Raw genomic sequence first — 27,694 nt, 5'->3', positions numbered from 1 at the left:
CAGACTTTGGAGAGACAGCATAAACTATCCTCTGATGAAGAGGTACTGTCCAAACTTCTGAAGGTCAGATCTGAGTTGAACCTCCTTCTCTCTGAATCCACTGCCTCGGCCCTGAAAAGGCTGAGGCAGACGTTCTGTGAGAAGGGAGATAAAGCTGACAGAATATTAGCCACCCGTCTGAGGGCCCAGAGATCTCAAAACAACGTTATGGTCCTGAAGTCTCCTTCTGGCACACCCATTCACCGTCCTGACCAGATAGGGTGTGAGTTTCAGAAATTTTATTCCACACTGTATAATTTGGATGCTCTAAATCCCGGGAGTGCTCCCCCTGCGGATACTATAGCAGCTTTTCTGAGACAAGCGAACCTCCCTACCCTTTAAAGTAGTCTAACCCAACAACTGAATGAGGAGATTACATCGGAGGAAATAAGGGCAGTTATCAAGCCCCAAAAGACTTCCAAGGCCCCGGGGCCTGATGGTTTCTCCACAGCCTACTATAAAAGATTTTCCCAGACCCTGGTTCCCCACCTCCGCTCCCTGTTTAATGCTGTCTGGCATGGAGAACCTTTCCCTAAGTCAATGTTGGAGGCGCGTATTGTAGTCATACATAAGGAGGGGAAGGACCCTAGCGACTGTGCAAGTTACCGTCCCATCTCCCTTCTTAATGTGGACATTAAGATATACGCAAAGATCCTGGCCACCCGTCTGAATGGAGTCCTTCCAGATCTAATCCACTATGACCAGGTGGGTTTTATTCCGGGTCGCCAGGCTAGGGATAATACTTGCCGTGCGATTGACTTTGTCCAAATTATTAACCAAAGACGCATCCCGGCCATGATGCTCTTACTGGATGCCGAGAAGGCGTTTGATCAAATTTCTTGGGACTTTATGGGGCATATTCAATTAGCTTTTGGATTCGCGGTAACGCGCGTTGCCGCGAAAAGTGCGCGTTCTTGCGGGTATTACGGTACCGCATTAACGCGGATTTTCGTTCGCAACCCTATGGGCTGCGAACGAAAATCCACGTTGTTGCGGTACCGTGTATTACGTTTCGCGGCTGTTCCGGCGCGTTACCGCGAATCCAGAAGCTAATTGAATATGCCCCTATGACTCTTGCTCTGAAGGCGTACGGCTTCACGGCTGAATTTCTGACCGGGGTATCTGCCCTCTATAACTCTCCCTCAGCTAGGGTCCTGGTTAATGGATCTCTATCCGACCCTCTTTCCCTCTCCAACGGGACGAGACAGGGCTGCCCCCTTTCGCCCTTAATCGTCGCACTAGTGATAGAACCCTTGGCGGCGATGATCAGACAGACGGCGTCGATCTCAGGCGTGACAGTGGGGCCACGGGAATTCAAGGTCTCTATCTTCGCAGATGACATACTTCTTTCCCTGACGAACCCTCAGGAGTCTTTACCCGCCTTATATAAACTTATGGATGAATATGGCCTCCTTTCAGGCTATAAAATTAATTTTGTTAAATCAGAGGCCATGCTCCTCCATACTTCCCCTTCCCTTAGGTCCAGTTTACAGACCAATTTTGCACTACGCTGGCAGCCGAATAAGATCAAATACCTTGGAGTCTATATCACTTCGACCTATGATAGATTATATCGGGAAAACTTCCCCCCTCTTCTGTCTAAAATTAAACAGGACTTGGAGACTTGGAAGAGCTATATCATATCGTGGCTGGGGAGGATTATCGCTATTAAGATGAACTTGGTCCCTAAACTTCTAGATCTCTTTCAGACTCTTCCGGTGAGGGTTCCCGACTCTGTGTTTAGAGATTTGCATTCCTCCTTCCTAAAGTTTATATGGCGTGCCAAGCCCCCTAGAATCTCGATAGCAGTGCTCAAAAAGCCCAGGGCTCGGGGAGGCAGAGGCTTTCCAGACATTAAATTTTATTATTTGGCATCCCATATGACCCAGGTGGCGGTAACCTATGCCCCTTACCAGTCCATAGCATGGGTAGATCTGGAGACCCACTATTTTGAGGTCCCCTCTATGGCATCACTCTGGGGCCTGGCCAATGTGGATAGACCACCAGCGGCCTCCTCTCTCCAATCTCTTAAATTCTGTTTGTCCCTTTGGGACTCATGCCGGGCCAAATATAAATTGTCCTCCCCTATATCACCTCTGACTCCTCTCTGGGGCAACCCACACTTCCCTCCTGGCAATTCAACTCAGCAGTTTAAACATTGGATGAAGGCGGGAATAAGGGTGGTTTCGGACCTGGTGGTCAATCAAAATTGGGCTTCTATGTCGGAACTTAATCACAGATTTGAACCGTTTCGACCGCTTTTTTTTTGAGTACTTCCAGGTCCGACATTTTGCCATGTCGATGTCTCCCCAGGAGGTTCTCCGGGCCCTTACCTCTTTTAAGTATATATGTCTACATTCCCCTCTCACCAAAGGGATGATCTCCTGGATCTATAATTGGCTCATAGACTATACTTTTGATACTTCAGGCCGACATGAACGGGAATGGGAAAATGACCTGGGACCTCCTCCAGATGACCTATGCTGGGAGGAGATCAGGGAGGGGATTGCCAAGAGCTCGATCTCTACACTAATTAAGGAAACAGCCTACAAGGTGTACTATACTCCTAAAAAGCTGTCTCGAATGTTTCCTACGGCCACTCTGAGCTGCTGGCGGGAATGTGGCCAGAGAAGCACGATGCTACATATATGGTGGACCTGCCCTCGCATAGTTCCTTTTTGAAACATGGTTCTTACACTCATAAACTCTGTCTCAGAACAACAGATAGATAAGGACCCCTGGTCATGCCTTCTCTCTCGCCCTATACCTGATGAGAGCGCGCCTTCTAACAAGCTTATCTCCCATTTCCTGGCAGCTGCTAAATCCCTAATAGCAAAACATTGGAAAGACCCTAGGGCTCCCTCTATGCAGGAATTACGGTCCTACATAGGACATGTCGCAAGCATGGAGAGAATAACGTGTTACCTTCATGATAAATCACATAATTTCGATAGGGTGTGGGCCCCGTGGTTTCTACTAGAAAGCCGTAGCTGTCTATCTAGCACGGCTCTCCCACCCGCAGATGGAATATAGCTCTTGGGCCGCCCCCGGATCCCCCAGGCTGGTATCGGCGTGCTGCTGGTGAGTAACGTTTGTATGCTATTCTTCTTTTTGGTAGCTAATGCAATAGTGTGGCCTAGCTCTTCCTAGTGATGTTCCAGGCTGGCTTGTTCACTTATTTACTTAATAGCGATGTTGTTAACAGGACCTGTGCCTTTCTACCTTCCATCCCTCCTTCCTCTTTTCCCCTCCCCTAGCCCCCATTCCCCACCGATATAAATGTATAAAATTACAGAGGAGACACTTTGAATATTAATACTTTTATGTCACATATGTTGATTGTATTTTTCCTGTTGTTTCCTCTTTAAATAAAGAGCTTAAAAAAAAAGTATTTTGTATTGGATTTGGTAAAAAACAGATAACGAACAGTGGTTCAGCAGAGGAAGAATGATTTGCAAGGACATCAACCTAACCGCAGCATGCAAAATAGATCGTAGGGGCGAGAGTCTGATTCCGCTCCACAAAACCACTAAAAAAAGACCCCTACTGCCATCTAATTTGGGCAAATCAACAGAGATTAATTTCCCCACTTTTCCCCTCACTCACCCTACCAAGTGTAGGCTGAAATGGGCTGCTCACCCGCTGCTTACCGCTGGACAGACGCAGTGCAGGGACTATGCTTAGAGCCTGATCAGTGCTGTCTATGCTGACCAGTGGCACCACACACGCTGACTACCTACCTGTGTGGCGGACTGGACCTGGACCGTAGATCTCCCATCAGGGAAGACTCCCAGCTGACGCCATCTTGGCTGAACTTTGGATGGCCTGCACGCAGCACCACTGGGACTGAGGTAGAGTTAGTGTATGCTGGTGACTGATGGTGAAAATCCCTTTTCAGGTCACACTTGCAAGTGGGCAGTACCTCTCTTGACTACTCTGAGAGGAAGTGTGGAGGTATACTACCGTGGGGGACCAAAAAAAGAAAAGCTGTAGCTGCACTGTTCTGCATATATGCACATGAACAGGGAGAACTTACTGGTTGACTGCAGACACAAATTCTCTCCATCCAGCACTGCTGGCAAGACACAAACGCCTCAACTTTGTAATCCATCAATCTGCACCCTATCCAGCTGTAAATTCAGTATGCTGATATCCAGGGCCGCCATCAGGGGGGTACGGGGGGTACTGTTGTACCGGGCCCGGGCTCACCAGGGGGCCCGGTACAACAGCTCAGCACAGACTTACCTGGGGCCCTCCGCTGGTCTCCACTATTCTGTCTTCAGCCTGGCTGTCACCGTGACAGCCAGGCACCAGGATCCGATCGCAGGGGTGGAGGATTCATTCCCCCTGCGATCATGTGCTCTGCCTGTGACAGATCGGGTAGCTGGGCCCAATTTTTTCTGAAGGCGGCCCTGCTGAGATCCTTAAAGCCTTGCTAAACAGACACATACCTATATTGACAGTGCTGGAGACAAACCTCTTCTCCTGGTGAGCTGCAGGTGTTAACCTGGACAACACCACCAAGTGGTGAAACGGTTTAATGCAAGGTCTGCTTTACTATTTTTCTGACTTCCACTGCATCCAAGTGAACCAGTTCTCCTTACATTGACTCTCAGGTACGCAGTATTCTCTGAGACCCATACCAACTGCTAAGACTCTAGACTTAACTGGAATCTTATTACTCTTCCTCCCCATAGTCTCACTATTTGGATGATGTGAGACAGGGGACACGTCCGTCCAGCGCATTACCTACCGGGCAAGTACAATCTATATACATACAACAATTTACACCTACCTCCTCTTTAATCAGGAATAAAGCAGCATCCAGAAACAAAAATGCACAGACTGATGAAATCACACACCATTTTTCTTGATAAGAAAAATTAAACTCTGCTGGCTCTTCATCTCTCCAAAACCGACCCTCTCGGCGCGAGGACATGGAAGTAGAAGATATCCCAGCAATGAAGAAAGATATCTTTGATCTTTGCTCCCTTCTTGTGGACCTTAAATACACCTTTACCACCGAATTCCAAAAAACAGTCAGAAATGTCCTTTTTCAGTCCCCCACTTAGACCAGCGTACCGCCACCCTGGAGCAGTCTCACGCACAATGCCAAACCTTTGAAACCGAAATTGGCCGAGACCTGGAATATCTCAGCAGAGAACTTGACTTTCTCCGGGATAAAAATGAAGATCTTGAAAATCATGAGAGAAGAAATAACCTCAACATCCAGCATATTCCAGAGGATATTGATGCACCATCCCTGGAGCCTTACCTATTACACCTCTTTATTCACCTGGTGCCCTCCGTGTCCTATTCCCAGATCCACATTGAGAGGACACACAGAGCCCTTCAACAAAAACCAAAGGACTCTGCCCCCCCCCCACCCGAGAGATTTCATCCTGAAATTCCACTCATTTAAAATCAAGGAGAGGATCACACTGAGCTCCAGGAACTCTTACTTTATTTTCTTTGAAGGCTCCAAACTACAAATTTTTCAGGACTTAGCACTGTCCATTATTGCTAAGAGAAATCACATTAGCCCTATGGGACCAAGGATATAAGTACCGTTGGGACTTTCTATTTCAACTGGTGGTGGAGGCAGGAGGATGTCAGTTGACAATCAAAACCTTGGAAAAGGGCTGCCACTTCTTACGCCAAATCTGCCCCTCCCTAGAACTGGGGCCAGAGGACAAGGCCTCAAGTTCACAACCTGCGTGATACCACTAATCGTTATGCTCTAACATACCTTATTTTCCCCCAGCCTAACTGCTGAACTTTATTGCACAGTTAATCCTACTCTTTGACTTACATTTGTTTGCGTTTTACTGGCGTGTGCGTCCTCTAGTCTTCCGTTCCACCTGAACCCCTGAGATATAGGCCCTGGGACGCAGGGGATGCACATGTTAAAGGTTAATGCTTGTTCTCATATGTTCCTAGTTACTCCCCTGTAGAACCTATAACATTATGACCTGCTTTGATGTGTTTTTTTTTTTAATCTTTTTTATCTTATCTTTTTTTATCTTTGCTCAGATGTTGAACTCTGGCGCAAAGCCGATAATGCCTCTGATGTATGCTCACTACAGCCTGCCGTCACATGTGTCTTCCGGCCACCCATTCTAGTTTGATTTCTGAGATGCAGAGCCTGGTCACAGGTGCCGTGCATACTAAAAATCTACAGGAGCTCCAAAATGATTGAAGTTAACCATCTACGGGCACTATAAACTTGCGCTACTGCCTACCTTTTCCTGTTAGAACGGGAACCCTCTTTCAACTTTGGTTTTTTACTACTATACTGTTGCGGTTGTACACGGTTTTTTGTGGTTGTTGATCCTTATATACTCTTGACTCCACAACCTACACTGTTAACGTTACTCATCTGTATTCTCTGGATGGCAGTTGCTGTCCCAGCCCTCACTACACGGGGACTACCATAGTCACTTTTGATTACTGTATATCACATTCTCATCTGCCTTGAGCGGTTCACAGTCCGGACCCTGAGCTCCCTCACCCTGGGCTCCCACTTGGTAATGCACTTCCCCGTAACAGGGAATCTCTGACTATCCTACTCTCCAAACCCCCTGATCTCTCTTCCTATTGCTTGCTTCGCCCTCTTTACACAGATCTCTTTTTTCAGTCAACCCACCTTCGTTATCTCCTATACTCTCTTGTTCATTGTAGAACTGCTCATGCCTCTTACAATTCTATCATTGAATGTTAAAGGGCTGAATACACCTCAAAAGCAGTCACTTTTACACTCTTAAGTTAACAAATACCATGCCGAGATTGTATATCAGCAGGATACTCACTTCAAGAAGGACCACAACCCCCCACTGTCCTCCAGGAGATACAGTCTACTACTCAACCACACCTCTATATGCCACGGAGTCGCTATCATGATATGTCACTTGGTCCCCTTCACGGTAATCAAAACAGTCACTGACACTGAAGGTCGCTTTCTTATATTAATAGGTAATATTGGCTCCTTACCTATAACAGTGATGATGACATATGCCTCCAACACAGGCACTCCTCATTTATTTCACACTTTATTTTGTGAACTTCACACTTATCGAAACGGTAGGGTCCTGTTAAGAGACGACTTTAGCACGGTACTCTCCCAATCTCTGGGCCCATGGTGCAGGACCTCAGTGCGGACACACACCCCGGGCTCCAAACCCCTTTACAAACACATTATAGAGGCAGGCCTATTTGACACATGGTGTGTCACATATAATTCGGCGAGGTACTATACCTTCTACTCACACCCACATGACTCATACTCTAGAATCGATATGCTTCTCTTCTGTCCACATCTAATGTTCTACTTAATCTCAGCCGATATTCACTCCAACCCTTGGTCTGATCACTCGGCCACCAAGGCAACTTTTGATCTAGGTACCACTGGTGGCATGGGATCTACATAGAGAGTGAATGGAGCGCTCCTCAGGCTCCCCAGCCTGATCAATGACAAACTGGATGAATACTTTGAAATTAACAATAATGAGGACGCACGCTTCCACACTATCTGGGAAGCACATAAATCAGTACTCCACAGGGAGATCATCAAATTTGCATCTACCCATAAAAAACAGGGGACAGAGCATACCGAATTCGCTCTCCTCACAGGTCATCACGCTCAAAAAACACAAACATACTCACTCCACACAGGCCCTAACTCGGCTCACTCAAATGCGTGTGGCACTTAGCCACTTTATAGCTGAAAACACTGAAAAGAGCCTCCGCAGATTGGGACAGGCAACAAAGCAGACACTCTTAGAAAACAGTCTTAAGACCAAACGTGCCTCCCAAACAATTAACGCCATACGGAACTCTAGGAGTTCTCTGTCCTACGACTCTCGGGAAATTAACAAGACCGTCCATTCCTTCTATGAGGCTCTTTATAATCTACCTACCCAAGGGGATGTTGACCCACATGACTCTGCACTGCCAACTATTTGCACTCCTGCCACCTACCGACACTAAGCCAGACAAAGGCAGAAGGGCTATCTGAGGACATTCTGAAGAGGTTAAACTTGCTCTCAGAAGCCCTGTTTGCCCTGTGCATTGAAACCCTGGCAGCTAGAATATGCCTCAACCCTGACGTATGGTACCTCCCTGGGCCGTAACAACTACAAAATATCCCTCTTTGCAGACGACGTCTTACTTACACTAACTAATTCGGTCGCTTCTTTTCCGAACCTAATGCTAGAATTATCACGCTTTGAAGCCTTATCACTTCATATCCTCCGTCTTACTCAAGAAGCTCTTCAGATGTCCTACACTTTCCAGTGGTGCCCTCATTCCATCAAATATCTCAGGGTGAACATAACCAAACACTACTCATGACTGTACAGATCGAACTATCTGCCCTTATTAACAAGTATTCAACAAGATTTATCAGAATGGGAACTCGTGTACATCTCTTGGGTAGGAAAAATTCAAGCTGTCAAAATGAACATTTTCCCTCGCCTGCTATACTTATTTCAGACACTACCAGTAATAACCTCGCATAGGACACTGACACTTCAATCAGCCTATAAACGCTTTATTTGGGGAGGCAGGAAAACCAGATTGAGTAAGTCTCTACTTTCCAAACTCAGGAGGCGGGAGGCCTTGGACTCCCTTTACTACATGAATACTAACTTGCTACACAACTTAGCCACATCATCTCATGGCACCTCAACCAGGAACTAAAGAAATGAGTCTCACCCCTCTCGTATAACATATAACCACCGCTCTATCCTAATTGTTTCATCTATCTTCTGCACATGATCCTATCCACCTTCTTTTCTGTTATTCCTACTTGATTATCACATTTCTGAAGCAAGTTATGCTACTCTGTCAGGATGAGAGCATTAATCTGATATGATGAAATAGCATTTTGAATGTCAGGACCCAAATAAAACATTGTATTGATACATAAATTAACCTGATTTTCAACTCAGATAAATGTTTGACCAAATGTTTTTAAAAAGGAAACGATGAGCCCAGTAGGAGGTAATTAGGTTGAGCAAACCCTTTTGTGAGGAGACCTGGTTAAGATATGCAGATCACAGAAATCCATTGTTTTTGATCATGTATTCCACTTCTTAATTGACTTCCTTTGACTAGGTAGTGTAAACACAAAGAACCACTAAATGTAAATGAGAGAGCCATATGCCTAGATGAGAATCTTGAAGACGAACTCCACATTTGAAAACCTATACATGTATATAGAAATATAGGCTTTAAAGGAAAATGTCTTCAGAGTTCATATTTTGGGAAATCTGGATGCCACTCCATACCAAGGAGCTGAAATCACACCAGGGTTGTGAATGACAGGTACTGGCGGTATCCGGGAACAGCTATAATCACATATCTTTGGAAAAGGTATGTCACATTGTCATAATTCCATGATGTTTGGTATTTAAATGTGCGGCAGATTATGACCAGTTTATTGAAGAGGGAGTTGTGTCTCTGAGATATATCTGAGAGAAGCTACAATAGGTCAAAAAGGAATCGTTTTGAAGAAATCTTAGGTGCCACTCAGGGGACAATTCCGCCCCCCACATTAACATCCACACTGCCCCTATGAATGCCATCCCATTTCATTTTGCTTAAAAACCTGTGTTGTGAAAGGACAAGTTGTCAAACTTTTGGGAAATCAATTCACATTGATAATCTGTCCATCTTTCAAGCCAATTTCCTTTGGCCAGAAAATGCAACTCATGTAAGTGCTACTCTGAATGTAACCCCTTTTATTTTAAATTGCTTTGCTTGTGTATGTTATCTCAATCTATTAATTGTTTATTTTTTTTTATATCTGAATGCCCTGTACTTTTGTATATTAAATCTATAATTTAATATGTTGCATCCTTGATACTCTAAGTAATCCATTAGCCTGTTAAGAAGAATATAGCTCGACCAAGTTAACCCTTTGAATGCCAGTGTGTGATTTGTTGATAAATTTGATTAACAAGCTTAGTGTGTGCTTGCATTTACATTTGTCTAACAGTCTGGCAGTGTAAAGAGTTAACCCTTTGTTCGCTGATGTGGATCTTGCTAGTCTGTGAGCAGCTAGAAGCCTTTGGTGTCAGTGTGGAACAGTATATTGGGGTCCTATTGCCCATATTCAATAGGTGGTGGCAAACCTGAAGTGTGTGAGGTGTGAGCGGTTTTGGGGCAATTCAGTAGGTCTATAACCTGTGTGATAGGTAGAGTGAGACTGCAGGCTGGAATAGTGTGTGACATCATACAGCAAACACCAGGGGCGGGCTGGACCGGTAGGCAGGGGGGCAGCGGGGCCGCTCAGTCTAGCGGCTGTTCGGGCTGGCCGCCTCCCCCCGTCTCCGATGCGGCCGCTTCAGCGCACAGGCAGCCGCATCCCGTGACACACCCCAAAGTCACGGCAGCTGGGAGCGAGTCTGTGACACTCTACGATACCTGTTTGAACACTTGTACCAATTGCAACATGCTGTTGAACTGAAAGTATGTCTGTAAACTCATGTAAACTGTTTAATGCGGTTCCAAAATAAAAAGTTTAAAAATTAATAAATAGTGATCAACCACATATTCCTCAATAGCATAATGACGGGCAGCCCATATATCAAATAAAGCACTCTGTCACACAGAAGTTGAGGAAATGAGTATAAGCTCAATGAATACGCTAGACCTAGACCTGTTTGGTATCAATAAATTGATAAATTCATAGTAGATCTATTAATAATAAAATTGTGTCTGTGTGACACTCCACAGGAAAGTTAGGTCACATAGTAGAATTGGGTAGTAAATCGAGGGGTGTGGCTTGAGCGCCATACTGAGAGGACACATTTGCTTAGAGCTCCAAACATCAAACCACAAATTCACACTAATAATGTGAGATTTCTGTTCAGTTTTCCACCTCAGCCCTTCTTTGACATCCCTGGGCAACAGAGGACCCATTTCAAAAACCTGAGATACCTCCGGTCCCGCAACACGGATGAACAGAAATCGCTGGCCTACCTGACTCTCTATATCCCTGTACAGACTGCCGGTGGAGATATGACCCTCCTAAGGGCTCCCTGAGAACTCCTGCTGTGCCCTTGTACCTTCTTGCCTCACCTGATCGATGGCACCTGGACCCTCCCCCGCTGACCGGAAATTGTGCACTGGTTTGTGATCTCGATTCGGGCGAAAGTCACCACTAAATAACGGGCCCGTCAGTGAAGCGTGAAACAGAGGGAAAGGGTTCTATTTCTGGTCGCATGCACCTGCATCCAATACGGGCTGAACCTCCAGCAACTAACTTCCGGAGAGAGAGGGTCATAACTCCACGACCTGCTATCCCAGCAACCTGCACACAGCTCCTTTCAGGTCATGAGAATAGCAACAATTACTGCATCTCCTAGAGCTGACACCCTTCCCAGATAGTCAAACTCTTAGGTCACTAAAGAGAACATGCATATGCCTCCTATATGCTTTATCAACATCCTCTATCTTCGAACACATTGAGCTCCATAAACTGACTAACAGTTGTATCATCAGGGCTCAATCTTAACCAAAGCAGTGTTGAAAACAAAATGCATATTCACTGGCTATACATAACCGATGCCGGTATTCCGCCACTGCCTGATCCATAGGCAGTGGCGGAATACCACTGCCTGATCCATAGGACCCCAGAAGACTGACATACACTCCCTTGAAGTGCTTTCAAATTGCCACAGTGAACTATCCCTGGGACTAACTGTCATCTGAGAAAATACATGAATAAGATCTGTGAACGAATCTATTCCAGTACTTACCTGAACGATTACTACTCTTTCCAACTGAATTGACACTTACATCTAGAGGCCACTCCATGGCATCAAGCCGACAGAAGCTGATAACCGTGCACTCAAAAACAAATTAAACAATTTAATCTACCCTTTAAGGATATTATTAAACTTCGAGACTCCAGGCGCCAAGTTTCCTTGTGCCATGTGTTGATTAGAATGCACTGAACAGTCAACTTACACCTACTCACATCAGGTATTTCCACAACCAATGTCACTCACCGGACCGTGAGTGCCTCTTCCCGGACATTTAGGAACCGTGGCCGTCCACCATCCTGAGGGTCTGCGCATGCGCAGTCCTTTTCTATACTTCAGTGTATACCCCTTTAACTTAATTGGCAGATCAGGCAACCTCCCTATATTAAGCACCTGTGGTCACTACCACGTTGCCTGATCTTGGAGTCTCATTCCTCATGAGTCTCTGAAGGTGTTCCTGTATTACTTGTGTATTCAGTGCTGCTGATTCCTGTGGTTTCCAAACCACTTCTACTACTGTGGTTCCATACCACTCCTACCATCAACTTTATCATCATGACTGTTTGCTGATTCCTATCCGCTGCCTCCGTGCACTACAGTCTTCTACACCACTTCAACGTTATTTTATATCAATGTGACTGTTTGCTCATTGCTATCCGCTGCCTCCGTGCACTCCAGCTTTTACCTCACTCACCTGCTTCTCATCTAGTCTGTTTGCTGATTTCTATCCGCTGCCTCTGTGCACTACAGTCTCCTGCTTGCAACTCGCCTGTGTTCAACATCGTGACTGCCAGCTGACTACTATCCGCTGCCTCTGTGCACTACAGTCTCCTGCTTGCAACTCGCCTGTGTTCAACATCGTGACTGCCAGCTGACTACTATCCGCTGCCTCTGTGCACTACAGTCTCCTGCTTGCAACTCGCCTGTGTTCAACATCGTGACTGCCAGCTGACTACTATCCGCTGCCTCTGTGCACTACAGTCTCCTGCTTGCAACTCGCCTGTGTTCAACATCGTGACTGCCAGCTGACTACTATCCGCTGCCTCTGTGCACTACAGTCTCCTGCTTGCAACTCGCCTGTGTTCAACATCGTGACTGCCAGCTGATTACTATCCGCTGCCTCCGTGCACTACACTCTCATCTCATCTTTGCTGTGACTTCCTCGAGACTGCCGCTTTTCATTACCATCTGCTACACTTCGTGATCTACAGCTCCTGCCCTGCGCTGCACTCCTGTTTCCCATCGCTGTTGGTTCCTGTGGTTGCTACTGGTTACCTCCGTGTGCCGCTGAGTCCTGCCGCTGTGGTCAGCGCTATCGTCCATCTCCTGCTGATCCACTCTCCACGCCTTCACGTGTTCCACTGGCCTCTACCCTCCTGTCAGCATTGGATTTGTATCTCTTCTACTACCCTCTGCTGGATCATCTCCATTCTCCTGGGTTTCCTATGAGTCCAGTTCCACGTGTTGCTCACTCCTGAGGATTCGTGTCCCTGTCGGTCTACTCACCTGTGCGCTGCACCTGCTAGACCGCTGCTTCTCCTATCCAGGGACTTCCTATCCAGTCGGCCTCTAGCCGCTCAGGTACCGCTGCTATCCCATCTGACTGCTACTGCTGAACCACGGTATGCATACTTCTCATTGACTGTGCTGTGTATTGCATATCTTGCTGGACTGTGTTTGGTTCTCTCTGGAGTCTGCTATCCGCTGAGTCTATTGCCATCATTGACTGTGTTATCATTGTGCTGGACTACTTCAAGAGACTTTCTAGATTGCAGACCTGATCAGTCATTTACATATATATATACCTATATTGTGCATATTACTGTGGATCGTGTATAAGGTGCCTGTGTATATCCTGTGTTGCAGTCTTCCCCCGTGCACCTCCTCACATATATATGCAGTGGTACAACTTGCTGATGTCAGACCACTGATCCCTGTTTCCGGTATCACCTGTTCCATTATCCTCTCTCATAGCAGTGGTACAACTTGCTACCCGCAGACCGCTGACTCTCATCACCTCCTTGTTTCTGTTGGACATTCCTCCTCACTATAGCAGTGGTACAACTTGCTATCGCAGACCACTGACTACCTTCACGTGTCCTTGTCCATACAGTTCCTTGTGTATCATTACCTCATTATTACCAGTGTTGCTAGTCATAGACTTTCCTGAGCATCTCATCGGCCATCATTTCATGTTCCGTGATCACCCAGCTACCAGAGTACCCTATTACCATCTACATTGCTCTGGTAAGCCTACCATCTGGTGATCCCTGGGTAAAGACTCCTAGTGCCCGTGACAGTAAGATCAGGCCATGACAGACCCAGATGTGGAACCTACCGCCAAAGAGATGCTGCAACATCTGGTTAGCCGTGTGGAGCAACAGGATGCCCGCCAACAGCTGTTACTTCAGTGTTATCAGTCATTAACCTCCCAAGGAACATCTGGACAGACTGTGACAGCTACTACTGAAGCTCCTGTGCTTTCCTCCGTTTCCCCATTGCCATCCCAGGTGTCTATAGCTTCCACGCTTCACCTGCCTACTCCGTCAAAGTACGATGGAGACCCCAAAACTTGTAGGGGTTTCCTTAACCAATGTTCAGTCCATTTTGAGCTCCAACCTCAAAATTTTTCTACCCATCGTTCCAGAGTGGCCTATCTTATCTCTTTGTTTTCAGGACAAGCCCTGGCTTGGGCCTCCCCTCTGTGGGAGAGGAACGATCCAATATTACAAGATAGTGCCAAATTCATTTCTACATTCCGAAGTGTGTTCGATGAACCAGGTCGTGTGACCTCCGCTGCTTCCAGCATCCTCCGTCTGCGACAAGGATCTCATACTGTAGGCCAGTACGTCATTCAATTTAGGATCTTAGCCTCTGAACTTCAGTGGAACACTGAAGCCCTAGTTGCCGCCTTCTGGCAGGGGCTTTCCGATAGAATTAAAGATGCACTGACTACCCAAGAGCTTCCTTCGTCACTTGAAGATTTGATCTCTCTATGCCATCGTGTTGATATGAGATTTCGTGAAAGAGAGGCTGAGAAAACGACTTCTGCTAAAGCACCTTTTCGCTCTAACCCTCAATTTCGTCCAGTGTCACCCGCTGTGATTCCCATGGAGATTGGACGTTCCAAGTTATCTTCTGAGGAGAGGAAACGAAGAGTCAAGAATAGACTCTGTATCTATTGTGCTGATTCCACTCATGTCCTCAGCTCCTGCCCTAAGAGATCGGGAAATGCCAGGCCCTAACTTGTTCTGGAGAGGTGAAGTTAGGGTCCCTGGAGTCCTCTCCATCGTCTATGAAATCTAAAGTCTGCGCTTTTGATGTGACTATTTCCTTTGCTACCAAGACCTTTGAGTCACAGGCATTGATTGATTCCGGAGCAGCAGGAAATTTTATTTCCAAATCGTTAGTTAATCAATGGTCTCTACCAATGATTACCTTAAAAACTCCCATTACTGTGACGGCTATCGATGGATCACGTCTCATCAACGGTCTCATCACCCAGAGTACGTCTCCAGTAACCCTTCAGATTGGTGCTCTGCATCATGAAGAGATATCGTTTTTAATTCTTCCTGTTACGACAAGTCCGATTGTCCTAGGCCTTCCATGGCTTCAGTGTCACTCTCCCCAGATTGACTGGCGCACCCCTCAAGTCACGTCTTGGGGGCCTGAATGTCACCATCATTGCCTTTCCCAAGTCATTCCTCTCAAGGTACAGCAAGCTTCCATTTCAGCTATTTCACCGGGACTCCCTCCTCAATATGCTTCATTTACCGATGTTTTTGATAAAGCGCAGTCTGAACGTCTTCCTCCTCATCGTTCTTGGGATTGTCCGATTGATCTTCTTCCTGGCAAGACTCCTCCCAGAGGCCGGGTCTATCCACTCTCGTTACCTGAAACTCAAGCTACATCTGAATATATACGGGAGAACCTCCAGCGTGGGTTCATTCGACCTTCCACCTCGCCCGCTGGAGCTGGGTTCTTCTTTGTCAAAAAGAAGGATGGATCATTACGCCCTTGTATAGATTTTCGTGGACTCAATGCCATTACTATCAAGAACCGGTATCCCATTCCGTTGATCACTGAGCTATTTGACCGCATTAAGGGAGCCCGTATTTTTACTAAGTTGGATCTTCGTGGTGCTTACAATTTAATCAGAATCCGTTCCGGTGACGAATGGAAGACGGCGTTTAACACCAGAGACGGGCATTACGAATATCTGGTAATGCCTTTCGGGCTATGTAATGCCCCCGCTGTTTTTCAGGGCTTCATCAATGAGATTTTTCGGGACTTATTATATGTATGTGTCGTCGTCTACCTGGACGACATATTGATTTTTTCACAGGACCTGCCTTCTCACCACCAACATGTGGCAGAAGTCCTCTCCAGGCTACGGAAAAATTCATTGTTCTGTAAATTAGAAAAATGTTCATTCGAATTACCCCAGATTCCATTCTTGGGGTATATTGTTTCCGGAGTTGGTCTGAAGATGGATCCTGACAAAGTAAATGCTGTACTACATTGGCCCCAGCCAACTACTCTTCGTGCCATCCAGCGTTTTTTAGGTTTTGCCAATTACTATAGACGCTTCATTCAAGACTTTTCTTCCATTGCATCTCCTATTGTGGCCCTGACTCGTAAAGGGGCTAATCCTAAGCAATGGTCTACTGAGGCTATTCAAGCCTTTCAAACATTAAAAGAGTCCTTCTCTTCGGCTCCAATCCTTCGTCAGCCTGATGTGACACTCCCTTTTTTCCTAGAAGTAGATGCCTCTAATGTGGGCTTAGGAGCTATTCTCTCCCAACGCTCGGAACAGCAAAAATTCCACCCTTGTGCCTTCTATTCTCGGGGTCTCCTACCCGCAGAGAAGAATTATACCATCGGAGACAAGGAATTACTGGCTATCAAAGCCGCATTAGAGGAATGGAGATACTTGTTGGAGGGAGCTCGCCATCCGGTGACGATCTTCACGGATCATAAGAACTTGTCATATCTCCAGTCTGCCCAATGCTTGAACCCTCGTCAGGCAAGATGGTCTCTTTTCTTTTCCCGTTTTGAATTAATAATTACCTTCAAACCAGCTGCCAAGAACAAAAAAGCTGATGCCTTATCTAGAGCCTTTGCTACGTCCTCTGATATAGAAGAGGTTTCCAACCATACCATTCTAGACCCCAAATGTATCTCACTGGCTGCTTCATCCACCAGAACGTTACCATTTGGGAAGACCCTCGTGCCTCCTACTCTAAGGAGGAAAATCCTTTCGTGGTTCCATGCCTCTCGTTTTTCTGGACACGCCGGTGAACACAAGACTTTTGAGATCCTCTCTCGAAGTTACTGGTGGCCTTCAATGAGGAGAGACGTCAAAGAGTTCATTGCTTCCTGTGAATTATGTTCGCAATTCAAATCCTCCCGCAGAACCCCAGCAGGGTTGCTGCGACCACTACCCATTCCGTCCAAACCATGGACCCATATTAGTATGGATTTCGTTACTGACTTACCACCTAGTAAGAACCATAACACTATTTGGGTCGTAGTGGACAGATTTTCGAAGATGGCTCATTTCATCCCTCTGTCTGGTTTGCCTTCCTCGTCTATCCTGGCTGAACATTTCATTAAAGAGATCTTCCGTATCCATGGATGTCCATCTGAGATTGTGTCTGATAGAGGAGTACAATTCGTGTCCAGATTCTGGCGAGCCCTTTGTAAAACCTTGGGCATACGATTAGCACTCTCATCTTCTTACCATCCACAATCCAATGGACAAACCGAACGTGTCAATCAAGATCTTGAGACTTTTATAAGGATATTTTCATCAGCCAATCAAGACAACTGGGTAGAGTTACTCCCTTGGGCTGAGTTCGCCCATAACAACATGTACCATGAGTCATCATCCAAAACTCCATTCTTTGTGGTCTACGGTCACCATCCGTCTTTTCCGGAATTTCCTGCCCTCCCGCCCACCCAAGTTCCTGCGGTGGAGACTGTTTGTCAGACCTTTAAAAATATCTGGTCTCAGGTTAGAACCTGTTTGAAGAAGACATCTGTCAAATATAAATCTTTCGCTGATAAGAAGAGGCGGGCTATTCCACCACTAAAAATTGGAGATCGTGTCTGGTTATCCACAAAAAATATTCGTTTGAAGGTTCCATCCATGAAATTCGCCCCTCGTTTTATTGGTCCATATAGGATCATTCAAGTTATCAATCCAGTATGTGTGAAACTCCTTCTTCCTAAGAGTCTTCGGATTTCTAATGCCTTCCATGTATCTTTGCTCAAACCTCTTATTATCAACCGTTTTTCAACTCCTCCCTCAGCTCCGCAGCCAGTTCAAGTCCATCAGGAGGAGGATTTTGAGATTACCGAGGTACTAGATGCAAAAATTTTGCGAGGAGTCCTCCACTTCCTCGTTCATTGGAAGGGCTTTGGTCCTGAGGAGCGCTCTTGGATCAAAGCTGAAGATCTTAATGCTCCTGCCCTTTTGAAGAAGTTTTACTCCAAAAATCCGGACAAGCCCGGTTCCAGGCGTTCTGTGCCCACCTTTAAAAGGGGGGGTACTGTCACTCACCGGACCGTGAGTGCCTCTTCCCGGACATTTAGGAACCGTGGCCGTCCACCATCCTGAGGGTCTGCGCATGCGCAGTCCTTTTCTATACTTCAGTGTATACCCCTTTAACTTAATTGGCAGATCAGGCAACCTCCCTATATTAAGCACCTGTGGTCACTACCACGTTGCCTGATCTTGGAGTCTCATTCCTCATGAGTCTCTGAAGGTGTTCCTGTATTACTTGTGTATTCAGTGCTGCTGATTCCTGTGGTTTCCAAACCACTTCTACTACTGTGGTTCCATACCACTCCTACCATCAACTTTATCATCATGACTGTTTGCTGATTCCTATCCGCTGCCTCCGTGCACTACAGTCTTCTACACCACTTCAACGTTATTTTATATCAATGTGACTGTTTGCTCATTGCTATCCGCTGCCTCCGTGCACTCCAGCTTTTACCTCACTCACCTGCTTCTCATCTAGTCTGTTTGCTGATTTCTATCCGCTGCCTCTGTGCACTACAGTCTCCTGCTTGCAACTCGCCTGTGTTCAACATCGTGACTGCCAGCTGACTACTATCCGCTGCCTCTGTGCACTACAGTCTCCTGCTTGCAACTCGCCTGTGTTCAACATCGTGACTGCCAGCTGACTACTATCCGCTGCCTCTGTGCACTACAGTCTCCTGCTTGCAACTCGCCTGTGTTCAACATCGTGACTGCCAGCTGACTACTATCCGCTGCCTCTGTGCACTACAGTCTCCTGCTTGCAACTCGCCTGTGTTCAACATCGTGACTGCCAGCTGACTACTATCCGCTGCCTCTGTGCACTACAGTCTCCTGCTTGCAACTCGCCTGTGTTCAACATCGTGACTGCCAGCTGATTACTATCCGCTGCCTCCGTGCACTACACTCTCATCTCATCTTTGCTGTGACTTCCTCGAGACTGCCGCTTTTCATTACCATCTGCTACACTTCGTGATCTACAGCTCCTGCCCTGCGCTGCACTCCTGTTTCCCATCGCTGTTGGTTCCTGTGGTTGCTACTGGTTACCTCCGTGTGCCGCTGAGTCCTGCCGCTGTGGTCAGCGCTATCGTCCATCTCCTGCTGATCCACTCTCCACGCCTTCACGTGTTCCACTGGCCTCTACCCTCCTGTCAGCATTGGATTTGTATCTCTTCTACTACCCTCTGCTGGATCATCTCCATTCTCCTGGGTTTCCTATGAGTCCAGTTCCACGTGTTGCTCACTCCTGAGGATTCGTGTCCCTGTCGGTCTACTCACCTGTGCGCTGCACCTGCTAGACCGCTGCTTCTCCTATCCAGGGACTTCCTATCCAGTCGGCCTCTAGCCGCTCAGGTACCGCTGCTATCCCATCTGACTGCTACTGCTGAACCACGGTATGCATACTTCTCATTGACTGTGCTGTGTATTGCATATCTTGCTGGACTGTGTTTGGTTCTCTCTGGAGTCTGCTATCCGCTGAGTCTATTGCCATCATTGACTGTGTTATCATTGTGCTGGACTACTTCAAGAGACTTTCTAGATTGCAGACCTGATCAGTCATTTACATATATATATACCTATATTGTGCATATTACTGTGGATCGTGTATAAGGTGCCTGTGTATATCCTGTGTTGCAGTCTTCCCCCGTGCACCTCCTCACATATATATGCAGTGGTACAACTTGCTGATGTCAGACCACTGATCCCTGTTTCCGGTATCACCTGTTCCATTATCCTCTCTCATAGCAGTGGTACAACTTGCTACCCGCAGACCGCTGACTCTCATCACCTCCTTGTTTCTGTTGGACATTCCTCCTCACTATAGCAGTGGTACAACTTGCTATCGCAGACCACTGACTACCTTCACGTGTCCTTGTCCATACAGTTCCTTGTGTATCATTACCTCATTATTACCAGTGTTGCTAGTCATAGACTTTCCTGAGCATCTCATCGGCCATCATTTCATGTTCCGTGATCACCCAGCTACCAGAGTACCCTATTACCATCTACATTGCTCTGGTAAGCCTACCATCTGGTGATCCCTGGGTAAAGACTCCTAGTGCCCGTGACAACCAATATCTGGCACAACTTTGTCCGCATCGGTATGATGGATTGCTAACCTACAGGGACTAAGGGGAATTCATTGCTTTCTAATACTAAAGTGCCCTTTTCTATCACTGGGAGGGAGAGAACTCTACAACCATCAAGTCCGTTCTGTTATTTGTTACACCTACTAGACCTTGGTGAGCTAAGTCACCTCAAGACCAAAGCGAAATAATGGCTCACAGAAACAAAAAATCCCTGCCTCCAGAAACACTCTCTATCTTCAATCAAAGAAAAAAAATGCCTCTCAACCGCCTGCCACATCTCCGGCGGGTCACTCTGAATCTGACCCCGAAGATGTAAGCCCCTCCAGCAGAGCATTAATTCTTACAGAGATAAGAGACATTATTAAATCCACTATTCGATCAGAGGTCTGTACTGTTATTCAAGAGGAAATCAAAAAGATGGTGACTGAACTTCATCAAGAATTAACAGCTATAGGCTCTAGAACATCGGAACTGGAGCAAAAGGTAGATGAGTTCTGCCACTTTCAGGAATTTGTGTCAACAGAAATATCTGAACTCTGCCCGGATATGGAGTCATTTAAGGACCACCTGGAAGATATTGAAAACAGGTCCAGGCAAAACAATCTCCGCATTCGAAATATTCCTGAAACAATAGATGGTGAATTTACTACCTAAATATCTTGAGGAACTATTCTGACTCTACTTCTCAGATGCCTCCACAATGGATGTCCAAACAGAATGAGCCCATAGAGCCTTGAGACCTAAACCCCCAAAGCCAACTAGGGACGTTATTGTTTGATTTAACAATTTTAGATTCAAGGAACAATTTGTCTTAGCCACCCGCGCTGCAATACCTAAAATGGCACTCCCCACAAATTGTACTGCTCCAAGAAACACATTTTAAGCATACTCACCCTGCAATGTAAGGCCTACCCCCATGTATACCCCACATCTCCCCACAAGGTCAAAGGTACAGCTATTCTTCTCCAGCACTCCCTATCACTAACAGTAAACTCTTCATATATAGACCCCCAATCATCCTAACCGGTTTCCTACAACAAACACCCATCACCTTAGCTACATTATATGCTCCAAATACGTCCCAGAACTCCCTTTTCACTCATTTCTTTGCCAGGCTCTCAAAATTTGCGAATGGCAGGGTAATAATAGGGTGGAGACTTCAATACTATCTTACATACACCACTAGACCACTCACAACTGGCATCATGTGGCAACCAAACTGCTCGAGAGAGAGCTCCAAGCTACAATCGCTGCTCACCCAAGCCAATCTCTATGATGCATGGTGGGTATTATACTCTAATGATAGAACTTACATGCATTATTCAGTACCGCAAGGCACATACTCCAGATTGGATATGAGCTTTGTGGACGCTCACACGACTCAGGCCCTGAGATCGTCCACGATCACACCAGTTCTCTGCCCTGATCACTCAGCCATGATGTTACATCTTGATGTTTTGCTGCCTTTCACACCATGCTATCGGTGGAGATTAAACGACCATTTGTTCTTGAAAAAAGATAACATCAATACAATTCGACAGGCCCTACTAAACTTCCAAGTAGATAATGACCAAGAGGATATTACCCCCACTATTAAGTGGGAAGCCCATAAGGCTACCAATAGAGGTAGACTAATTAGCCTAGCCTTCCTTGAGAAAAAACTCCATCTGCAAACGATCAGAGTCCTTGAAACCCAAATACAAACCTTTACTGACCATCACCAAAAATACCCCAAATGCAAAACTTAACTAAATTGATTGGCAAACTACTCACCTCAAAAGCAGACAAGACACTTCAATGGCTCCAGCAACGATACTATGAAAAAGGTAAAGCAGATAGGTTGCTTGCCCAAAAACTCCAAAACAAGGACCAAAATTAACACTCACTCTATGACCCCCAGGCCATAGCCAATGGACTGAGCTCCTACTCTAGCCTACTATACAATCTCCTTCCGCCAATTGACCCCCCAGATGCTCTCCACTCCCAAATAACCAATTATCTTCACATCTGCTCCCTACTCAAGCATAATTATCAGTCTTAAACGCAGATATCCTGACAACCATTAAGACCCTTAGGAACTCTGCGGCTCCAGGACCTGACGGCCTCACTGCCTTGTATTATTATTATAATTTATTTGTTAGGCGCCACAAGGAGGTCGAGGAGGAGCGGCGTGAAAGGAAGATGAGTCTTGCAGCCGCATTGAGTATAGAGCGGAGGGGTGCGAGGTGGGAGTGGGGGAGGCCAGTAAGGAGGATGTTGCAGTAATCAAGGCGGGAGATGATGAGTGCGTGTATGATAGTTTTGGTGGTTTCCTGAGAGAGGAAGGGACGGATGCGGGCAATGTTGCGGAGTTGGAAGCGACAGACTTGGGCGAGGGATTGAATGTGGGGGGCAAAAGAGAGAGAGGAGTCAAGAGTGACCCCAAGGCAGCGGAGTTGGCCGACAGAGGAGATGGTGGAGTTGTTAACGATAGAGAGGTCATGGTGGGAAGGGAGTCGAGGCGGGGGAAAGACAATGAGTTCAGTTTTAGAGATGTTAATTTTGAGAAAGCGCAAGGACATCCAGGAGGTGATGGCTGAGAGGCAGTCAGATACACGAGAGAGGAGGGAGGAGGAAAGATCAGGAGAAGATATGTAGAGTTGAATGTCATCAGCATAGAGGTGATACTGAAGACCGAAAGAGGAGATGAGAGTGCCAAGAGAGGAAGTGTAGAGCGAAAATAGTAGAGGGCCCAGAACAGAGCCTTGAGGGACTCCAATAGGGAGAGGGGAGGGGGTGGAGGAAGAACCAGACGTGGATACAGAGAAAGAGTGGTTAGCAAGGTATGAGGTGAACCAGGCATGGACAGAACCGGAAAGGCCGAGAGAGAGAAGAGTTTGCAGCAGGAGGGGGTGGTCTACAGTGTCAAAGGCCGCGGAGAGATCGAGGAGGATGAGTAGGGAGAAGTGACCCTTGGCTTTGGCTGATAGGTTTTATATCCTTACACCCATTCTTCTCCTTCTACTTGATGCAATTTTAAGTGGTAAAAAATTTGAGAGACACCACCAGTTATTGCAAAGACATGAACCCAGCCGATGTGAGTGCTACCGGCCTATCTCCATCTTGAACGTAGATTTAAACTTATTTGATAAACTGCTTGCGAACAGATTAGCTCAAGTGATCCCCGCCATGGTCCACCCAGACTAGGTAGGCTTTATCCCTACTTGCCAAGGGGCAGACAATACAAGATGAGCCATTGATCTAATAGAGGTGGAAAACCTATCTCTAACCCCTCCCTTGGTGGTGTCTCTTGATGCAGAAAAAGCCTTTGATAGGGTCTCTTTGCTCTTCATGAGGGCAGCTCTCGCTTCAATGGGTTTTCAGGGGCAATTCCTATGTGGATTGGCATTCCTCCATTACAACTCTTCAGCAAATGTACTGGCCAACGGCGCTGAGTCCCCTTTCCTTATTGCAAATGGTACCAGACAAGGCTGCTGTCAAACACCGCTCTCATAACTAGGTGCTGCTATGTGACTTGCCCTTTAAGGAACCATGTTGGTACTTGTCTCCTGTTTCAGAGTCTCTACCTTTTCATAGCTGTTTTCTGTTATCCGAATTGGAAACCTCCTTCTGAAGCTTATTGGTTACTGAAGACTATATCAACCTCTTGTGATCAGGGATTCATTGCCTGATCTTCGTGTTACTCACACTACCGTGGGTTCTGGCTGCATACCTATCTCCCTGAGTGTCTCCTGGATGTTATTCGGTTGCCGAGATTGTCTGTCATCACTGATCTCTATTTGGCCCTGCTGAATACCATTTCATGGTTCATCTCTAAGCTGCAACTATTCATTGAACTTTCATCTGCACATTGAACTATCGTGAGTTGCTTGTTATAAACTGTGCTCATATTGATTGGATTCATTACCGCTCTGCTCGGCTGTTCATTATTCTGTTGAACTACAATCAAGTTCTGGTCATCTGTGGTTCTAAGTCTGGCACGGCTATTATTATCATGCTGCTGTTTGTGAATTGCTGGACTATTTCTAAGAATCATTGCCGAGCTAGGAGCCAGTTCCTTTAATTAAGTTCTGTGCGATATCAGCTGCTTTCTGTCAAAGGGATGAACTTACGTTTCTCTGTGTGTTGGACTTCTATTGTCCCGCTGTACTTCTAGCAACATTCTATTGCATGTCTCTAATTCATCAAGCTCTTGGACTATATATATACATCTGTTGTTCCGCTGACAAGAACCGTTACATTACCTATCACCATCCGCTAAAGTGAATCACATTCCATCTGGATCAGCCAAGTCTATTTACTATCCTCATCGGACTTTCAAGCTGTGTCAGTGATTCTCCTTTATTGCTGTCTGTGTTACAGGGTTACAAGTGTTCTGGATCATCATCTCAGCGTTGAACTGTATTGCTTGTTTTTCATGCTGTTGCTCATGGTTACCACTTGAACTACTGATGTGATTGTGTTATTTCTCAACTACAGTGTGCTCAGCACAGCTGAGTTGTACATGCCTTTTATTACTGCTGTTGCACCATTGAACAATAAACTAAAGTTGGAACACTACTTTATCGTCTGTGTATTTCTTCATTGTGATTCTCCATCTGAACTTATCCCAGCGTGTTCTGTCTCCACCACCCTCTGCTTTACCATCTAAGTAGAGGTTGGGGATCCACAAACATTCCTAGCCGTGACAGCTGCCCACTCTCCCCTTTGCTATTTGATTGAGCCAATGGGTCCACAACAATTCCCCAATCACTGGGATCCAAGCAGGTGCAAATGATTATAAGATCTCCATGTATGCAGATGATATTCTTCTCACAATTACCAATCCGCTCACCTCCCTCCAAACCGAACTGGAAGAATACGGGGCAATCTCTAATTTTAAAATTAACACAGACAAATCCTCCCCTTAAAACTAACCCCCAACTACTCAACGATCTGAAACAGCAATCGGATTTCTGAGGGCAATCAAGCAAGCTTAAATACCTGGGGATCAATTTGACTACTCATTATAACCAACTATGCCAAGTATGACCAAGTATGCTGCTAACTTTCCCCGACTATTGGATTTGCTTAAATGCGACCTTGAGAAGTGGAAAAATTGTATATCTCCTGTATAGGCCGCATAACAGCAGTAAAAATTAATCTGTTGCCAAGGATCCTTTACTTGTTCACTTTATCGACAAACCACAGAGGGAGGATTAGGTCTCCCAAATATCTCTAAATACTATGCAGCCACACCTCTTACCCAGCTGGTTCTATTCCACTCCCCATCTTCCACAAGACTATGGGTTGACATTGAGGCCAACTTTCTACACCTACTCCCATCTTACACTTTGCTATGAATATCTCTCAAACATTGCCCGCCACTCTCTGTACTTCCACCCACCACTCGTTTCCCGCTAGACTATAGTGACTATAGCACTATATGTGTGACTATAGCACCTGCGCATGTCAATTACTAAAAAACCCCGAACTCATGTTCCCACTGAAGAACAATCCAGCCTTACCCCCCTGTCGAAGTCAAATAATTGGATATGGACATTTAAAATTAATATCTATCAATCTGATTGTCTTTGTCTGAAATTACACATACACTTGTAATTAGTTCATATTAAAAATAGTTCCGGGGCGTGGTTTGGACACCATTCCACATGGTCGCATATTCCCGGAGCTTTGCATATTCTCCCTGAATTGGGGCTTAATCTCTGAGAAACACACTTAAAAATCGCTCCTGCTTGCCCTATGTATATCTGGGAAGCAGTAGAGCTCCATCCGGCAATATAGTATTTGTGACTGGGGGATCTCGTCCTTCTGATGCAGCATTCGGTGTCCTCACCCTCAGATTATCCCCCTGACCGGCTGCTCGTGGTGCGATCGGCTGAACCAGCCTGCCACGCAGTCCCCTAGTCTGTATCTCCTGATTTTTCCAGGGCTGCCCAGAAGAACTCCAGGGTTATACGGCATGCTTACTAGTGCCCAGGAAGGGCTGGTCCTGTGCTGGCAAACATTTGATCTTTTGTTTCTGTGATGTACTACTGTGGGCTCTGGGCTTGACCCAGTTTCTACTTTGCACATCCAGGACTGATAGGTAATTATATATTGAAGCTGCGTGTCTATTGCCACCTAGTGGTTGTACTACAATATTACAGCTACTATTCTTCAGTTTCACTGTTTGCATCTAATATCAAGAACCTGAAGCTTTTATCCAGCAAGCAGTTGTCTACTCATTTTTCATCTCAATAATAATTTATTGGTGTAGCTTCTGGTGAAACCAGTCATATACCTGGAAGGGAGCCTCTACAGCAAGATGCACCTAATTTCTAGCATTGTTCTCCTGTGACCACCCCCATCTCTTCAGTCATAGTGCCTGATCGGATAGCTACTCCTCTTGCCTAATAACAGGGACCGGTAGCCCATAATGCCACCTAAGAAGCACAAACCTAATTCTCTGACGCCTCAAATACGTTTCCTGCATAAAACTCCCTCTAGATTGGAGGCCTCTCCTTCTGGTAAGGACTGCTCTCAACTTGCATCAGCTCCTGAGGCTGTTGCTTCTCCGGTATCCTCTCCTTCTCCTGCCATGAGTTCTGTTCCAGAGCTGGATGCTCCTCTCACAGTCCGCACTCTTCATCAGATGTTGACTGCCCTAAGAACAGACTTGTCTAATGAACTTTGGTGTTCGATTGGCACCTTGAAAGCGGATGTCGCTGCATTGGGTGCCCATACAGACCATCTGGAGACTAAGATGGAGGAAGTGATTGCTTCTCATAATGATCTTCCTACCTACCATGACCATCTACAAAGTGAAGTCTCTTTCCTTAAAGATAAATTGGCAAATCTAGAGGACCGCTCCCGCAGAAATAACGTCAAGATCCGGGGCATCCCGAAAACTTTCTTGGCCCCAGATTTGGAAGGCTTTGCTATATGACTATTCCAAAAGTTATTACCTTCAGCTGATGACAAAGATCTTTTAATTGACCGCATTCATAGGCTACCTCGTCCACAATCGATATCAGCCAACCAGCCCAGAGACACTCTTCTACGAGTTCACTTCTTTCCTATCAAGGAAGCTATCATTCAGGCTGTCTGGAACCTGGACAATTCTGATCATCTAGGCGGTCATCAGTTGTTCCATGATCTCTCCCTGACAACCATCAATAAAAGACGATCTTTCCAACAAATTACAGCTGTCCCATGAGCCCATGATGTTCCTTATTGCTGGGGCTTTCCAGTCCAGCGTTTGGTCCATC

This window comes from Mixophyes fleayi, chromosome 2, assembly GCF_038048845.1.
Source record: "Mixophyes fleayi isolate aMixFle1 chromosome 2, aMixFle1.hap1, whole genome shotgun sequence".
Lineage (NCBI taxonomy): Eukaryota > Metazoa > Chordata > Amphibia > Anura > Limnodynastidae > Mixophyes > Mixophyes fleayi.
This window is presented reverse-complemented; position numbering follows the sequence as displayed.